The following is a 19524-nucleotide window of genomic DNA, read 5'->3' as shown; positions in this document are numbered from 1 at the left end:
ATACAATAACTCATTATCAATTACTCTGCATGTAATGGACACTTCTAACAAAATGACATGCAATGTCTCAGGGCTCAGGCCCCTTAAGAATAATTACAGGAAAATTATGTTTGCCTTAATTGATTGTCCCTTCTTTGTGCACAGATCTCAATCCTATTGTGTGTCTTCGGAATGTTATTGGCACTAGTGATTCATTCTGTATAATGCAGACTTTATGCCTATTCAATCTCTTCCTCCCGGTTTACATCGTGACTGGCAAAGATGGAAGACATTGAATAGACTTCGTTCCGGAATGGGCAGTTCAAAGCAGAACATGGCCAGATGGAGCTACACTGACAATGACAGCTGACAACAATCAGGGCCGTATTCATGGGTGTGCGAACTGTGTGGTGGCACAGGGCCCCGCAAAGCGCAAAAAATTGAAAAAAGAAAATTAATTTTTAAAAATTGTTATATAAATTAATATTATAATTATTATATAAAAAATATTATTATATAGAAAAATATATGTATATAATTTTACAACCAACTATTGTTGTTATAGTAAGCGAAATAAGATCGTAGCGCTAGAGCGGTAGTATTTGAAACTACTCTAAGATATATAACAATATCGTACAACATGGGTGGCGAACCTATGGCACGCCCGAGAATTTTGCTGGCACGTCAACGATTTGCATATGGTATCCTTTTATACGCTTATAAATTATTCAACCTTTTTTTTTTTTTTAATTGTTACAATACATACAAGTTAAATTTTGTTTTACAGGAGAGAGCAGCTATGAAGACATGAATTCTATTGGTGTACTATTAACAAAAGATCACGCGACCCTTTAAAGACAAATGAAATGACAATTTTTGAATTAAAATGCCAATTCTCTTCAACCGAATTCCATATCATCTGTCATAACATTCGTTATATATTTCTTAGTTTTAAGACATTCACGACGGGGTGACGTTTATCGTTCCAACAGAACTTCTCATTACCGGCGGGCTCTACTCATACAAAGTTCCAAACAAAGCGATAAAAATCAACTTGGTTGATTTTTATCGCTTTATTTGCGTTTGAGCTAGAAGGGGAACTCACACAAGCATTATATGGCATGTTTCAATTCGTGGTAGAAGTTTATTTGAAGTAAGCCTTTGTGATCTGTCATAATGACATCGAGAATTTCAAATGCAATCAAACAAACACTTATTTCATGTAATTGAAAAATTAGACAAGAGTTTTAGTTAGATACTGTGTTTCTGGTGCAATATATGGTTTTGCTTGCATCTATACAGCCTAGTTTCTGTATCTAATTGCACTATTTGTTGAGAAATATATTACACAGACTGCAAAAGCCTCTATACCTTATTCAGGGATACAATAAAACAATTTTTTTTTCTTGCATCAACAGTATATAATGGCTTTTGGGGAAGGCGTGTTGTTTTTGTGTGGGAGGTATATATGCAAAACGTTTTAATGTCTTTTTTCGTAAATTGAAATCAGGGATGCCAGTTATATTCGACGGTAAGCGTTCGCTGACAAGTCGACATCCTTCTGCTGCTTCCCCTGCTCCACTGACTTCTATGGTGAGTTACAATGCATAAATATTTTTCTCACTACCGTTTTTTTTTTTTTTTTTCAAACCAACATCATTAAAATCCGTTTAATAATACAGTAATCAATTTTATACTGAATAATATTATAAATTTTTGGTGATCAGAATGGATATATCAATGAAACTTACCACAAGTTAATTTAATGATGTTGGCCTGAGGAAACTACAATATTGTAGCATTAGTCCTGTGATTGATAACTAATTTAAATGCGTACTTTTATATTTCTCAACATAAGTGTACTAATACTCTTTATGATTATTCCATAATTAATTATTAATACTTATTTACTAAAAGAAATAGCCAAAAGGCTTCACATCGGCGATACAAAATTATATAAATTAAGTGGATATTAAATCTAACATTAAACGCTAGTTTAATGTATGAACTTTAAAAAAATGGGAACGGTATTTACGAGTAAATTTGTTGGGACTGGGCCCTCTAATACAGTAAGAATACATATAAAAAAAAACTAGCGATGGCTATATTAGCAATTTTCTCCTCTACATATGCTTATGAGTCATTATTTTTCGAAATGAACTTTATAAAAGACAGTTTAAGAAATAGAATGACTGATGAATCTCATTCGGCGTGTGTATTACTAACAGTGACAAAATATGAACCTGATATAAAGCATTTGGCATCTAATGTACAACAGCAAAAATCTCATTAATAAATTGATATATTGATATTGATAAATTAATAAATTGGTAATAGGTTGATATTGATTTGTATACGACAATGTGTATGCCAAATTATGAGTTCATTTTTATGAAATTCTATGTTAATTTTTAAACTTGTCTCAATAAAATTCTGCAATTAATTTGTATTAATTTTTCCCCTATTAAAAATCACGGCACGTCAGCAACTTGATTTGTAAATATTTGGCATGCGCCGACACATCAGCAATTCGATTTGTACTTTTGGCACGCGCACATAAAAAGGTTCGCCATCAGTGTCGTACAACATAGTGTTAAATAGGGAAAAGTGCATTTTAAAACAGGTGTTTTTAAGAATTTTAAGGAATTTTTTAATTTTAGTTTATGGTTTTATAAACAAGTATATACACATACTGTCATGGCAATTTTTTATGTGACATTACTTGCAAAACATCTTAAAACATATATTTTGTAAACTGGTTTTTGGTTATCCGACATCAGAATTTTTCTTCAATAGCAGTTTTCAATCTATATTAGATTTATTAATTTTCTAATATTATCTATTTTAGATATATTTTATTTATCAGGTAAGTAATTTTGTTTTAATTTATTAACTTATTTTATAATTAAATCTATCGTATTTAATTCTAGAGTATGATTAGTCGTGAGAGAGATTATTGTGGAAGAAAATACTCAAGTGGGCATGAAAAACGAAAGCGAAAACAAGAAAAAGAAGCGGCTGAGGAACGTCAAAGAAATTCACTGTTTAAATTTATGAAGTTGAACTCATATATTTGTTCAGATATATCAGTTGATAACGGGAGTTAGGAAATAACTACAAACAGTTCTTCGGGGCTTCAACATTAATTAATAATGAGAGCTCTGAAATACTCAAAGGAAGCGGAGAACATGACGCGTTTGGTCAAACAATGAGTATTGAAGATCCTAAAACTGAAATACCAGAGGAAGGTGAACTATTTACTATTGATGATCCAGCAATATGGCCCAAAATTTTGAACAACGCAACACTAACACAAATTGTACAACGTGTTCCACCGTCTCCTTCGACTGAAAATGATTTTCCAAAAGATGACAACAAGAGGTGTTTTTCCACAGCTCACTATGTTAGGACAATTGCAAACGGAGAGAAGCAAAACAGAAAATGGCTTGTACATTCAAACTCTTCCAACTCTATTTTTTTGTTTTTGTTGCAAATTATTTTCTTCTGATGATAATTTTTTATCTAATAATGGCTTTTCTGACTGGCGACATGTAAGTGAAAGATTAAAGTCGCACGAACGAAATCCAGTGCGCATGAAATGCATGTATTCATGGACACAAATGGAATGTAATTTAAAAAATCACAATACAATTGATCAGACAAATCAAAATGTCATAAAATTTGAAGCAGAACGGTTAAGAAATGTTTTAAGACGAATAGTAGCAGCAATTCTTTATTTATCCGAACATAATTTAACTTTTAGAGGTAATTTTGATACTTTGTACACAGCCCATAATGGTAATTTTTTTGGAATCATAGAATTAATTACAGAAGTTGATCCACTTTTAAAAGATCATTTAATGAGATGTTCGGGAAAAAAATTATAGGTAAGAAACAAAATTCGTATCTATCACCCATTGTGCAAAATGAATTAATTGTTGATACGGGAACCAAAATTCAACAAAATATTGTAAATATGATACGACAGGCAAAGTACCATTCAATAATTCTCGAATACTCCCGATGTTCGTCATCAGGAGCAAATTTCAGTAATGTTTAGATTTTTACATATATTTGAAGCAGATATTGAAATTCGTGAACACTTTTTGACTTTTTAACAACTAATGACACTACTGATAAAGGTATATAGGAAAATATAAAATCACTTTTGAATAAATTAAATCTTAAATTGTCAGATTGTAGAGGGCAAGGGGATGATAACGGAGCGAATATGAAAGGAGTATATAAGGGAGTCCGTGCTTACCTTTTAAATGAAAACGAAAAGGCATTTTATACTCCTTGCGCATATCATAATTTAAATTTGATTTTAGGGGATGTCGCAAAATCATCAATTATAGCAATAATTTTTTTTAATGTTATACAAAAAATATATACATTATTTGCTCCCTCAACTTCACGTTGGGACATATTAAAGAAATTTGTTCAACAATTAACTCAGAAATTAAATTTAAAGAAAGTTGAATACGTCGAAGAAAAGTATTTTTTGATTATGAAACGCGTGATGAATCACACATAGGTCATAACAAAGATAATTTTAGGATAAATTTCTTTTTTTGTAATTATAGATATTGTTCTACAATCTGTCAAAAAAAGATTTGAATTGTATGAAATTCACCAAAAATCATTTGGATTTCTTTATGATATGAAATGAATAAGAAAAAATGACAGAAAATTAATTAAAATTTTGCTACAAACAGCTGTATCAAAAATTAAATACAAATATTGATGAATCTGAATTTTACAATGAATTAATTATTTTCAGAAATATTGTTCCAGAAGATACACCCATTAATATTTTAAAATTCATAATTGCAAATAATTTGTTGGATATTTATCCAAATATTACTACGACATTTAAAATATTATTGACCAGTCCAGTTACGATCGCATCAGCAGAAAGGTCATTTTCCAAATTAAAATTAATAAAAACCTATTTGCGATCTTCTATGTCTCAAGAACGTTTGTCGTCCCTGGCAATAATATCTATAGACCATGAAATTGCAAAAAATTTGAATTTTGATAGCGTTATAAATGCTTTTATTGATAAGCGCATTAGGTTTAATAAAATTTAATATAATGAGATTTCTTTTAAATCTTATAAGTTGTTATACATATATTGCATTCTTTATAGTAAAAATTTATATTTTTTTTTCATATTTTATATTATTATTTATATTTTAAATAAATCATTGTTCTGGTGTATTTATATGATATATAAATAATATATCATCTACATACAAACACATTTATTTTTTTAACTAATTTTTTCCGTTTACTTAAATTGATGCTAAAGAGCATACTTGTTTATTTATGTGCATAAATATTTTTCATATTTGATTTAATTAATTAATTAACAGGATACATTTAAAATTTCCATAAAGTTACTAACTTTCAGGGGCCCCGCAAAATGTAGAAACGGCCCTGACAACAATTATAAAGGGCCTTCTAGCCAAAGTTCTATCTTTGGCTAGAATTTTCCGAAAAAGTAACCTGCTGTCTCTTTGAGAGTAACTTACTGTCAGCTGAAAAGCTATTATAAAGGGTCTTCGCTTTCTAGCCTGGCGACTATTGTGACTCTTAAACTGCATTTTGATTCTTAACAAATTTTATTCCGATTTTGAGAAGCCCAAATCAGAACTTTGCATCATTCCTAAATGGCATGATATTAATTTCTGATTCCCTCGTAAAATTATTAGTAGCAAAATCCTTTGCACAGCTATTTAATAACGCTACCAGAATCCAAAACTGACTTATTGAATTAGCCCTCCAATAAAACCCAAGGGAAAAATCTCGAACCGTACAAGTTACTCTTTATGCAATTTGGATATGAAAAAATCTCTTCCTGGTCAAGTATCTCTCCAGCTATTCTGAAAATTTGTAATTCCACAGCGAGCCTATTTCATATGCTTTGCGCTTCCCTTAAGTTTTGTTAGAACTCTGCTATTCCACTGATATTTATCTTCTTCTTAGAATAGTCTAATTCGATATCCTCCCCTCCTAAAAAAAGGAGGCAAAATCTACATGAGTGATCTATTTTTGTTACCTGAATTGTTTATTGATAATCAAAATAATCAGAAATCGATTAGCTCTACTGGTATATGAACTGGATTCCATCACAGCTATTCCAGAAGAGAGAGTTTGGAGAAAACTATATTGCTACTCTTGACAGCTGCAAGACATTTCAGTTACTCTGATATGAAGGCCTTCTAGCCAAAGTTCTATCTTTTGGTCTTGTGCATGTTGTGATTCAGTAGTATATCGGTGTTACCCCCATTTTAACTGCTCAGGTGGTTATTGTTTGTGAACTGTACCGCCTTTGATTGTCATTCGGTGATTAGCAAATGGCTAAAGAATGTTTCTAGAATATACAGAATGAAGTAAGAATGTATTTTTTTAAATCTTCCTGAATTTATATAATCTATATTTAAGTGATTTCTGTTTATGTACTGTCTAATGCGGTAATATATGCTTGTTCCAAATGACCGTGTATTCATATCGATCTACAATGAAATGGGTTCGAATCCAGCCTAGGATGCAAAGGACTTTTCAACTGCTTTTGAATTAACGGGCCTCATACGGTGGGGATAGGATTTTTCCTCAAGGAAATCGAGATTTTCATCGCTCAAAACTAGCAAACCGACCTAAAAAACACGAAATCAACAAACATAATAAACTGGCCTCATAGATGTCGTTGCTTCCAACACAAATAGCCAATCGTATTCTGATAACATGAGTTATTTTGAATAACGTCAGTGAATTTCACCCTTCTAGGAAAGAAGGGTGAAATTCACTGACGTTATTCAAAATAACTCATGTTATCAGAAACTGGTAAATTTGTGATAACGCGAGCGACTTAGTTTTCCTTCAACATAACCAGTAGTCCATGTGTCGTTGTTGGACGGACTGATCTAACTCATTCCAGTTTACACCACAGGTAATATATTGAGTTCAGATTAGGGCTTTGCATAAACAAATGAAGGAATGAATTGTGGAAAATTTTCCCGCAAATTTTTCCTCAAATCATTTCTCACTACTGTTGGGCTGTTTTGAATTATGGTCTAAACACTGAATCTATTAATTGTATGTATTATTCTTGTCGGATTTCCTGTTTTGGGGATGAAAAATCCGCCCATTTTCATATGCTTCCGGGTAACACTTTTTGTTTAAAATCCTTAAAGGAACAGATTTAAAAAGTCAAGTTTTTCTTATCCGAAAGCATCATCGTTACTGACTGAGATAACTCTGACCCTGCAGTATTCAGTATTGTACTGAAAGAGACACGAGTCTGTTCCTTAAAACTGCTCCAATGTAAGAAGCATTGCATTACACAGGAGCGTTGCATGTCTAGGTTCAACATTAACCTTCCATGAATCACTACCAAAGTCCATACCAGGAGAAATAACTCCAGATCATTTCACTTCCGCTATCAAATTTTACAGTTGTAATACTGAGAAAATACTCGGGCATCCACCACACTCCACAATATCCCATTCAATGGGGGGGGGGGCGTAGTATGATACATTGCTTTATATAATGAACTTCCTCTCTACAATTACTCATGATTTTCTTTACACTAGTGTCATCAGCTTTGTTAGTTTCATGAATATTTGGCTTATGTTCAGCTGCCCTTCCGTAAAAGCCGAGACTTCATCACTTTCCATAGAATAGTACTACCGTCGACTCTGTGAATTTATGATTGATCATTTCCACTTTGGACTGCCAAGATTTCTTTACCACACTTTCGAGCACTCTTTTATCTCTGGATGTTGCTTCTGGAGTCTTTTTTGTGCATCGCTTTGCTGAGTATCATTATTCTGATATTTCCATTGGCTGATAATGTTTCAAATGACTTTATGTAGGCTTTAATCAAGCACAAGCAGGCCACTGATATAGCATCCTATGATAACGCTTCTTTGGAAGTCTGTAAGTTTTCTCCATACCATGGACAGTATGGTATGATGTACAATTGACTTTAGGGTATATCTGTTTGCCTTATTTAGCAAATTGGTAACTGGAACATCCACATCCGTATGTTTCACTCTAAAATAAGGTGTATCTTCCGTTATCAACACAGTGCATACGTGAACGTTTGTTTGTCGTATTCATTATTTTCTCTGCAGGTAGCCCGTTTTAGGTTTAACTGTAGAAGTTAAACCTTACTGGCTAAAGGTTGCCACTTAGCTTTTTTTCGTCCTCCCCGTAATCGAGGGGTGGGGAGAGTAACTGACTGAAGTACAACAATTGCAGTGGCAGAAATTTCAGAATATCAAGCACTCGAAATTACTTTTTTTTTCTACGATATTATTTATTTTTAGTTAATTTTTTAACGTCTTATTTTTTCAGAGTTTCTATATTTATTCAGCTATGAAATAAGGATGGTTCTTTAATATCCCCTATTTCTATTTATCCTTATTCCCCTTTTGTATTCACTTTCTTATTATCATCCAGGGATTTCAAACATCTCATTACAGATGCTTTATTTCTTCTTTTATTTCTTTCTGTCTACCTGCGAATTTAAGAATTGATTTGATCGTAAGCCTGCAAAAACTCTAGAGATCCTCACGCATCTTCCAAAACTGCAATCTAAAATTCCGTTTAATCTCTGAACTCTGCGCTTTTTATTTGCCAAATCTCTTTTCCCATATGTGCCGATTTATTTTTGAGTATTTAAATTTTTCCTCTTTGGGATTAGATTACAGCCTTCGAATTCTTTTTTCACTGAGAGTCGCAGCTTTTATCTTTATTGTGGAATTTTCATACTGAATTGTAGCATTAATTTCGGTTGTAGCATTAAGTGCATAAATAGTTCTTTATAAGTCAGTTTTCTGATTTTCAACAACAACAAAAAAGATATCGCCAAAAAAGTACTTTCACATAAGTTATCCGCATCTACATTGTAATCTTATGAACAATGAAACTACAATTTTACAACTTCACAATTCTGTACTTAACATCTGTACAGTTTGGTACAAGAATTTTGTATCACTTTACTATCACTTTTTATGACCGCTCAGAGAAATGACATATATTTTATAATATTTAGGCAACAGTACTATAATTTCTTACCTTATACATTTCACTCTTAATATGTTTATAATTTACACAATGTGGAATTCATATAACAGAATAGTAACAATCACAGTAATCATTTGCAAATATCGTTCACAGTTACACAAGATAAATAAGGTGATTACATTCTGCATTTTACATTTTATTATACGAGTATATACAGTATATATATATTTTTTTTTTTTCCCTTTTTTTTTTGTTAAAATTTGACTAGTATTATCATTATCATACAGGCTATGTACATTTAGACTATTAGCATATATTTTCGGTTTAGTACAGAATGTTATATAAAAATAATTTTAACACTTTATTATCATACAGTGTATTTGCATACGAGGGTGGTGTGAAAAGTTCTCGGCCTCGACCAACCATAGATGACAACACTATCGGCAAGATTTTTTTCTCAGTCGGTACATCTGTTATAAGCATCTATGTGAAATTGCAAGTCATTCCAAGTAGTTCGCTTTATACAGCTGTCTGAAGCAAAAGTGTTGTCTGTATTCTTTCTAAAAGAAGATTTAACGGAAAAAGAAATTCATTCGACGTTCATAAAAGTTTATGGTCACTCCTCCTTCGTTTTCGACAATTAAGAAATGGGCTGCCATGTTTAAACGCGGCCGTACCAACCTTGAAGATGATCCACGTGAAGGACGCTCAAAAGATGTAACAACACCAGAAATCAATGATTAGGTCCACGACATGGTATTGGATGACCGGCGAGTCAAAATGCGTGAAACTGATGAGACTATAGGCATTTCAAAAGAACTTGTAGGACATATTTTGCATGAAGAATTGCAAATGAAAATGCTTTGTGCCGCGCTTGCTCACAGCAGATCCAAAACACACTCGTGAAAATCTCTAAACAGTGCTTGGAGCGTTTTAACAAGAATAAAACTGATTTAGTGCATCGATTTATTACTATGGATGAGACTTGGATTCACCATTATACTCCAGAATCCAAACAGCAGTCAAAACATTGGTCATAAGCCGGTTGTTCAGTGCCAAAGAAGACAAAGTCGGTTCCATCAGCATCCCAAAACATGGCATTGGTGTTTTGGGATGCTAAAGACATTTTGTTTATTAATTATCTTGAAAAGGGTAAAACAATAATCGGAGAATATCATTACGATCATTTAACCAGACTAGACAAAAAAAATTCGTGAGAAAAGACCCTGTTTGCAGAAGAAAAAAAATCATCATTCATCAAGACAGTGCACCTGCCCACAAAGGTGTTTTGGTAATGGGAAAATTAAGGGATCTGCACTATGAATTGTTGGAACATCCACCCTATTCCTCAGATTTGGCTCCCTCTGACTTCTATTTCTTCCCAAAACTAAAACTCTTCCTCGCTGGTCAGCGTTTTTCTTCGAATCAAGAGGTGATTGCAGTAGTGGAGGAGTATTTTGCAGATCTTACTGAGAACCACTACAGGGACGGGTTAATGGCGCTGGAATAAATGCATTAGTTTTAAGGGAGATTATGTTGAAAACCTCGCGGTTAGCCTAGTGACTATGCACTTTGCAACCATATGCCTGGGGAAGGAGTGTCCTAGGTTCGAATCCCGTCCACGACGTGAGGAGCTGAAGGATCTTCCTCAGCCATAGCCAAGTTAGCCGGTTTTGGGCGTGGACAGTAGGGTTCCCCCCCCCCAGTTTATTTGGGATTTTTCATCTCCCAAGCAGACAAACCGGCCCTGTCAGGAATACTTAAGACAATCCCTCCAGCCATAGGTCTGAATTGTCAGCTCTGCCGGTCCCCAGCCCGGATAAAAATAGGGGAGGATTGAGGTGGTGCCGTACCGCCCCATAAAAGGGGCTCACGGCGTTGAATCACCATACGAAATGAATGAATGAATGTTGAAAAATAAAAATAATTCTGAAATTATAAATTCGTTTTTTCATTGTTAGGCCGAGAACTTTTCAAACCACCCTCGTACACACACACACACACACACATTGAGATACATTATTATATTTTCAGTCCAGTAGAAAGATTCAGTATAAAATGCAGAGTACAGTACTTAATTTTTTATAAATATAAATATATATTTTTTTAAAAAAACTAGCTAAGTATTTATGCATCGTATTTACATATGGATTTGGTACGAATGTGCCTACAATTCACTATACAATGCTGTAATACCACACACAATACAATAGTACTAATAATAATGGAATAATATTATATAAATAGACATAATTTTTCTGCATTTTGTCATATGTATTTTTCTTTCAATATTTTTTATACATTCCATATTTAATACAGATATTTTTAATAATAATTTTTATTATTATTTTACTTCTCTACAAACATTCAGTATACAAGTTATATATTCTTTTTTGATATGCTTTTTTGGGCGGGTGGGATTTCTGCTTTCTTCGTCGAAGCTTCTGCAGAGTTTATCCGAGGAAGATAATAGATGGCGGTAATTTCATGGTTTTGTTTCAATACCCATCGCGAGCCATGTGTAGATTTAGCTGTTTATATGTATGTGCTTGGAAACATAACATATGTATATATGTTTTTTGTTTTCAGTTAACGTGTAGAGACGAGTACACGCGCCCCCAGACTGCCACGGTTTAACCTTTTTGAAGGTGGTGATTGGATTTGAATATGGCGTGTTTGTGGCCTTATAATGGTGTTTGAGAGGAATTCGTCGTATATGTGTTTGTGAGTACGTGCGATCGCGCGGAATTGATATAAAAAAAGACTTCTCATAATTTGTATGGGTATTTTGAATTCCAGAAGATTGTCAGTTATTTTTGTTATTTCAAAGAAATAACAAAAATAACTGACACTTGATTGAAAACACCTTTGTTTTCAATCAAGTGTGAGTTAACCGGTTTCATCCTGAGACGGGGGGCTTTTTTTCTCCCAGAAATTCGGATTCTTCGTCCTTGCAAACTGGTCCCGTGAACACACATATATCTACAGACCTATGATACTAACTGCGAGATGGAAGATTAGAACCTCACGATATTATCTTTCTATTGCACATTATAGATCTCATGTAAAGATCCATAATAGTCACCCTCCTGGATGGAGGTGACACTTGACAGGACAACAGGCAGAGATTAATTTATTTTCAATTATTTGTTTTAAAGTTTTGTGTATGAACTGCCTTTTCTGAAGCGAATTTACTGTTCTATTATTTTTCTGCAAACAGAGTTAATCTTATCTTTAATTTATTTAAATAGCATTACATGCGTTCAACAATACCATCTCAGTGGTTATTTAGTTCCCTGTTTTGGACACGTTAGCACTACACTAACTAGCAGTAGTAGCATCCAAAGAAAATTCTTCGGAATTTTCTTTGGATGATATTGCCTCCCTCCTCAAATTCTTATTTTTCCTTCTTTACAAATCACTAACGAAAACCGAAATTCTACATATTAATTATTATTTGGAATTAGAGTTAATCAAAAAGAGTTAATCTTACCATTATTTTTTTCTAGACAGTTTTATTGTATACACTTGAATTAAAATTATAAAATACGTTACATCTTTCCTATTTCTATTTTTAATTCAATATTTTAGCATACTCAGAGTACACTGTGGCTTCCAAGCTACTTATTATTAGCTCTTGACTAAAGATTTCCAATCTCCGACTCGAATAAACATGCCTAATAACCGCCTCCGTAGCGCAATTGGAAGAACGACGATACGTTACGCCCTTCGTTTAGAAAAGACCTAAGTTCGATTCTCGTCATGACGGGAGGAATCTTTATATGGACTTTTCAATTGAAGGTGAGGTAGCAGATCTCATACGGAGGTAGCAGGGTTTTTTCTCCCGGAAACTCGGGTATTTCATCCCGCTTACACACAAATCGGCCTTTCAGAACACACGCAATTTACAGACAAATAATACTAGCTGCGATGGTGGTGGTGGGCAGTAGATGGCGTTGATGTAGGTAATTAGTAATAGAGTTCTGTGCAGTAGTGGAGACGGAGAGTTGTACAGTAGGTGTCCTTCCGCGATGAGTCTTCGGATTCCTTGGACGTGTCACTAATAATAATAATAAGTATGGTCTTGATTATTAAAAGAAAAGTCCTGTTTAGGATTATGTTAATAATAATAACACCATCAAAAATATCACCCACCGAAATAATCTTTCTTTGACAATGTCTATTCACGGCTTCTCCGTATTACAGTGAGTAGCACCGGTGGTTGGTAAGACGTACTTACAAATCTCGCCTAGAACGCCAGGAATCTTTATAAGCACTTCAACTGCAAGTGACATAGCCAGTGTCATGAAAAGATTTTATCTCTCGAAAACAGGATTTTAGTCTCAGATGGGCAAAACCGGTCGAAGAATTCATACACAAGTATTCCAAAGTTTAGGCACATCCAGTAGATAATCCGAATTTCTGAAAAACTCAAGCGAATTCTACATATTCACAACCTGTATAAAGAAAAATTAAATATTTTATTGAAATTAGGGATCCATTAAAATGTGGATTGATCCCCCTCTTACCCAACTTTAATAAGTTTAAATTTTGCTCGGGACAACTGGATCACGCGACTACTTAATATAGAACTGTATAAACAGACGCATTCAAATAAGCCACTACTAAATATTTGTGAATAATTGCAATTCCCTTCTGAGTAATTTTTATTAATTGTATATTTGTATTTATTTATTTACTTTACATAATCCTGAAACTGGTCTAAAACATGAATTTTTTTCAAGCCACTTGATGCCTCTAGTAAGCTGGGCTGCGTCCCACACCGGAAGTGAATTCATCTAATTAATATCTAAATCAATACTGCACGTGTAGAGGCGCCGTTAATTTGTAGTAGTACCTCACATATAATAATACGCGAGAAAAAAAAATCTCTCGAAAGCTGTTCTATATATTTTGTTCAAATTTTATATTCCAATTATTTTGCATTCCTCTAGCATCTCCTTTAGGCGAAAAGCTTCAAAAGCACAATGATTATTATTATGATGATGGTCCTCCTTGCTTCCTTTAGTGTAGTATTGATTTCCGCAAGGTGCAGTATTGCAATAATAAGATTGGAAACAACCACATACCTGAAGCACGATGTTACGCAAAAGCATCCTACGTATCTTTCCCTATCCTTATTTCTATGTTATAATGATATCTAGTTTTACTGTTAATTTGCAGTGGTACAAATGAATCACACATTCTCTTCAGGCTATTCAGAAGGCTGTGGACGTTGACAAAGGAATAATTATTTGCTCGTATATCAATCTAATAGACAACAGCTTTATTGTTATCGATTAGGTTTGTTAGGTTTAGGATTACTGGTCTTGGTCATTAAAGAGATCAAAATTTATGTTAAAAGTTTTGTTATCAAACTTCGTACATAATACAGCACTGAAAATAGTAGGCAGTGCAGTAATTACGTTAAATAATAGTAATTTATTTTACCAACGCGTAAAAATAAATATCCATAACGCATATGTATAAAGGCGAACAAGAACACACACCACACACACGTACATGTTGCTTTCCCTCACGTTTATGTAAATCTTAAAAATTAGCGTATACCAAACAAATAAATAAAAATAAATAATAAAAGTTGTTAAAGGCAAAGCTTGATATGAAATATAGTTTCTGGACATTTTTTTACACAAATTCAATCAGTATGTTCCCCCCCCCCAAATAATGTGATAGTTAATAAATTTACTCAGCGAATTAATTAATAGTTTTTTGCCTTTTATTTTATTACGAATATTCCATAATCAAATCTAAGCCTATATTGATTATTTACTATTGATTAATCTCCTTATTCTGTTATTATATAGCAAAATTACATTCTCATATTTGAAGAGTATAAAAAAAGTTTTGATAATTTCAAGTAAAGTCTAAATAGGTATTTATTTGTCCACACACACACATTCCCAGAATGATATAAAGGGGGGGGGGGGGGAATAAAGTAAAGCGTGAAAGGAATGAAGAGAAGAAAAACATAAAACTGATACATCCCAGTGTACAGACACCAGATTATCGAAGGGTTTAGATTCCGTCAGGATTTGTTATCAATGCATAAGATTATAGGAAAGACAGAATGGAAGGAGGAGGGAAGGGATATATACAGAACCGGCACTAGAGTCTTTAAAGCCGTCCTCATGCAATTTCTATCTAAGCATCTCTGTAAAGATCCGGGCGTGTGTGGTTCTTTTACGATAATAAAAATTTAAATTATTTGAAATTTCTTAAATCAATTTTGACAGAACAGAACAGCCACACGTTGGTTCGCTAAATGTAACGAACCGGGGGGTGTTGCCTAGGCAGGATCTTTAATCTTTATAAACCCGAATATTCAAAAATTCTCATAAGTTAAAGCAAAATTTGATAAAGCCACTTCACTTTAATCGTTGAATATAATAATACAGGGATTATAGCCTTCTCACCGATACGAATCGCTAACAAAATTAAAATGAATTTTAATTAAAGTTAAAATTTATTTGAACTATTTAAAAAATTCTTGCATTTTACAAGTTACTAAATTCTTAGTAACTTGTAAAAAATTTTTATAATTGGAACTATCTTTTAAGAAAATAAAAGAAACTCAAGATAGATTGAGAAAATAAGAAAAGAATTCAGAAGTAATTAGAACATTTAATATAAGTATTCGAAAAATAACATTTTTACAGAATAACAGAAAATAAATTAAATTATATAAATATACTTGAAATTTTTTTATTAAAATTTTAGGGTTTTTGATTTCATATTCACAAAATTAGAAATAATGGTCTTAACGTCTAATTCCGCACATATATCATTTTCAATAGCTTTTAACGCCAAACTAACAAGCCTTTTTTGTGACATACTTGTTCTTAAGTAGGTCTTAATTTCAACTTGGAAAAAGAAAGTTCACCGCTCGCTACACTAACAGGTAAGGTTAATAGTATTCTTAAAGCAATTGAAAAGTTAGGGAAAGATAAATTATTGGACACAATAAAATTAAGAATATCGAATGGGTTTTGAATATTTAAATTATCCTTCCGAAAAATATCCCGGAAAGCACATAACTCGTCATTGTAGTTCTATTGCATTTACGTCTTTGTTGTCGCCGTCCTTGAAGAGAATCTCTAAGTCGTCACAATTTTTTCGTAAATCTTCGTTATTAATTTGTAGTAATCTATACAAGAAATTGAAATTATCATAATTTGTTTTTAGTTGTTCAAAACGTTCTATTAACGAACACATTGCAACTTCTAGAAGTGTATAAAACACGTTCACTCTAAATTTATCTTCTGGCGATTGTGGTGTTTCGTCATGATGCTCGTAGTCAAATTGTCGTGCCTTCTTTCGTCGTCGAACTTCCGTACCAGTTTTAAATTCTTGTTCTCCATCCACCTCTTCACTCAGTTCTTTTGCCGTTTTTATAACTTCTTTAAAATTTGTATCTGATCGATACTCTTGTAAGAATATTTTTAAGTTTTCGACAGATTCAAAAGCAAGTGTAATGTTCATATTTTTGTCTTGAAGCATTTTACTCACAGGGTTCATTCTGTTAGTAAATCATGTCAAGTTATAAGAGAGCAAATAAATTTGTAGTCCTTTATTTTAGCACATAATATTTGTGCTTCATGCTGAGTTTCTTTATTAAAATTTCAAAAAGTGCATCGTAAATTTCTCGTAACTGATATCGTAGAGGGCGTATTGCATTAATTTTACTTTCCCATCGCGTTTCAGATGGCTGTTTCAATGTTAAATTTTTAACGAACTTTAAAAGGATTGCCCAAGTTTGTAAGAGAATGAAAATGAATTATATATTTCTTGAATAATTGCAAAGAAACTAATTGTATCTGCATTCACTTTGGCTGCATCGTTAATGATTAAATTTAGAGTATGAGCAGCACATGGTACGTGAAAAGCTGGAGGATTTTTGTTCAAAAGCAAATTTTGGAGCCCATATGTTTTCCCCTTCATATTTACCCCATTGTCATACCCTTGACCTCGCATGTCTTCAATGGGAATGTTCCCATTTTCCAGTTGTTCCATTATTGTTGCATATAAACCACGTCCTGTGGAATCTGATATATCTACAAAACTTAAAACGTTTTCCCTGATCTTGGCAATTCCATTGTCACAGGAAACAAAGCGAATAATAATGGTCATTTATTCTGTTTTACTGGCATCAGGTGTGCAGTCTAAAATTATGGAATAATATTTAGATTTTAGAATTGATAATAAAATTGTATCACGTTACTTAAAGTTTCCAATATTTCATTTTGACTGTCTTTACTCAAATAGTGTACTCTATTGTTTCGTTGTAGGGCCATTTCAACATGATTTTCCATAACGGGATCAAACTTCGCAAACAGTTCGACTAATTTTAAAAAATTGCCGTTATTCCTTTCATATAATTTATCAGATGATCCGCGAAAAGCTAAATTTTGGCTACCAAGGAATTTTATAATTTCAATCAAGCGTTCTAAAACACTCGTCCAATGTTTCTTTTCCATTTCATACATGCTTTGAGCCTGGCAATCAATAGTAGTTTTGATTATTAAATTTTTATAAAGTTCCTTCCATTTTAAGAAATTTTTCATGTGAGTTAAACTAGTCTCATGTCTTTGCAAAGTTGTACTTACATCTCCAATTGTTATAACCTTCTACAAGACTACTTGATTCAGTAGGTGCGAAAAGTTTGCAAAAAAAAAAGCAAAAAACAGAATTTAAAGTTTCGGAATAAATGAGCCATGTTCTTGGCACGAGCTCCCCGTTTTACAGGCCCCATTTCCATTAAAACAACTCCTAATTTTTATCAATATTCCCCCATTCACCTGGATCTTCTAAATTTACAGAGACTAACAATGTGTTAGTTTCGTGGTCAACTACAACTAAATCTTCTCCTAACTGTTTTTCACTTAAATCATGCGTCTTATCGTGTTCAATAGTTGCAACAATACTTTCATGCAAACTGGATGATGTGCACGGTTCTTCAACTCTGATTTCTGATGTATCGAATTGGTTACAATCTGCATCAGAATATTTTAACAAATTTATTAAGAGCCCCAGTTCGTTTCTTAATATCTGCTTCTTTCGCAGCATGACGCTTACGATTTTGTGCACCGGATAACTTTTTTAAATTTTTGATTCCATTTCTGTTTTATACCCACAAGAAATTATTACACAACACGACACAGAGACGAAATAATAGTCCGCACTGCGCTACTGTCAGTAGCCTACTGAGATGCATACCATATGACTGTTACGCATAAAAACCGTTCACCGTTTCACTTTAGATAGACTGCAGTAGACACAACATTCTGCAGGCAAGCATTTAGCCTGCTCTCGCTGCAAAATTTTACAATTTTTAATTTTAAAAAATTGAATATTTCCGACTCTTTGATCAGCCAGCTGTGTAAACAGCTGGCTGATCAAAGAGTCGGAAATATTCAATTTTTTAAAATTTTTATTCGGTGTATCCGGCCTTATTTATTTTAATATTGATCATTCTAAGAATTTTTTGTTTTTATGATAAAAATTTTGTTTCTTAAAAATGAACTTATGAACCGTACCCCGGTGGCGACGTCCCCCTAGTTGCGGCGCTCGCATGCTCTGCATGCCGGCTTCCGTAGGCCCTGGATATATCTCCCGCTGGAATAATGAATATTGCATATTGGTTCTCGCGAAATATTAATGTAACATGAATGTGTAGCGTCCACATATTCTGCGTGGTTATGGCAAAGAAGCGTAGGCTGTACAGATCTTCCGGACATATTCTCCCGAGGTTTAGTGCTCTTGTTTGTCTGATGACCTAGATTCTCTTTCCATAAACGCTGCTTCCCATTATTCAGTTCTTAATACTAGCTAAAGTGAGAAAATTTCTTTGTGCTTGATGTGCTAGAGATTTCTCTATTTCTTAATTTTTTATTGCTTTCATCTATAATCAATTCATTCTATTTTTCCTTCACACACATACACAATACATTTTAATTTTAGTGTCAGATTAACGCTGTTAATCTGTATTTTGACATGAGCTATAATAGATGTGAACAAAACTTCTTATTATGGAAATACTGTAGCACAACGTCAAGTCTTTATACGAAACTATTTTAGGATACTGATAAATATGTACTATCATTATTCCTGTTCTCTCTCTCCAATCTCTTGCAATAGTTATTAATTTCCTTAATCAACTCCTTCCTTATCTGCTTCGGACTAATTAGCAGACCATTTAATATTTCAATAGTAATTAATGCTAGCATATCTTCATGGAATGCAGATTTGCTATTATTATTTTGACATGGAAGTAATGCTGATAATCTGCAGTTGGATTTTAAACTAAACTGATATATTCGTTTTTCCGATAAAAGTCAAAAGAAAAAAAAAATCGATAGGAGGAAAACGTATTATTAAATTTGGTCCAAAAGAAAAGCTGAATCTCTATCCCTGTCCCATAGCCTTTCAAAATACAGAAATATCGACTACTCTCTTCACGTATAGGTGGAGCTACAAAACACTTGATGA

General features: G+C 33.2%; 1 protein-coding gene across 2 annotated transcripts in view; it reads left to right on the top strand.

The window, feature by feature from the left end:
- LOC150094318 (cytochrome b5 reductase 4) overlaps positions 1 to 19524 on the top strand; it is a 266376-nt gene that overhangs the window by 6689 nt on the left and 240163 nt on the right. The window lies entirely within an intron of this gene.

The sequence above is a fragment of the Typopeltis vanoorti genome, chromosome 22 (assembly GCF_054136105.1).
Source record: "Typopeltis vanoorti isolate ZY-2024b chromosome 22, IOZ_Tvanoo_1.0, whole genome shotgun sequence".
NCBI classification, from domain to species: Eukaryota; Metazoa; Arthropoda; class Arachnida; order Uropygi; family Thelyphonidae; genus Typopeltis; species Typopeltis vanoorti.
The sequence above is the reverse complement of the archived record's forward strand: the minus strand, read 5'-3'. Positions and strand labels throughout refer to the sequence as shown.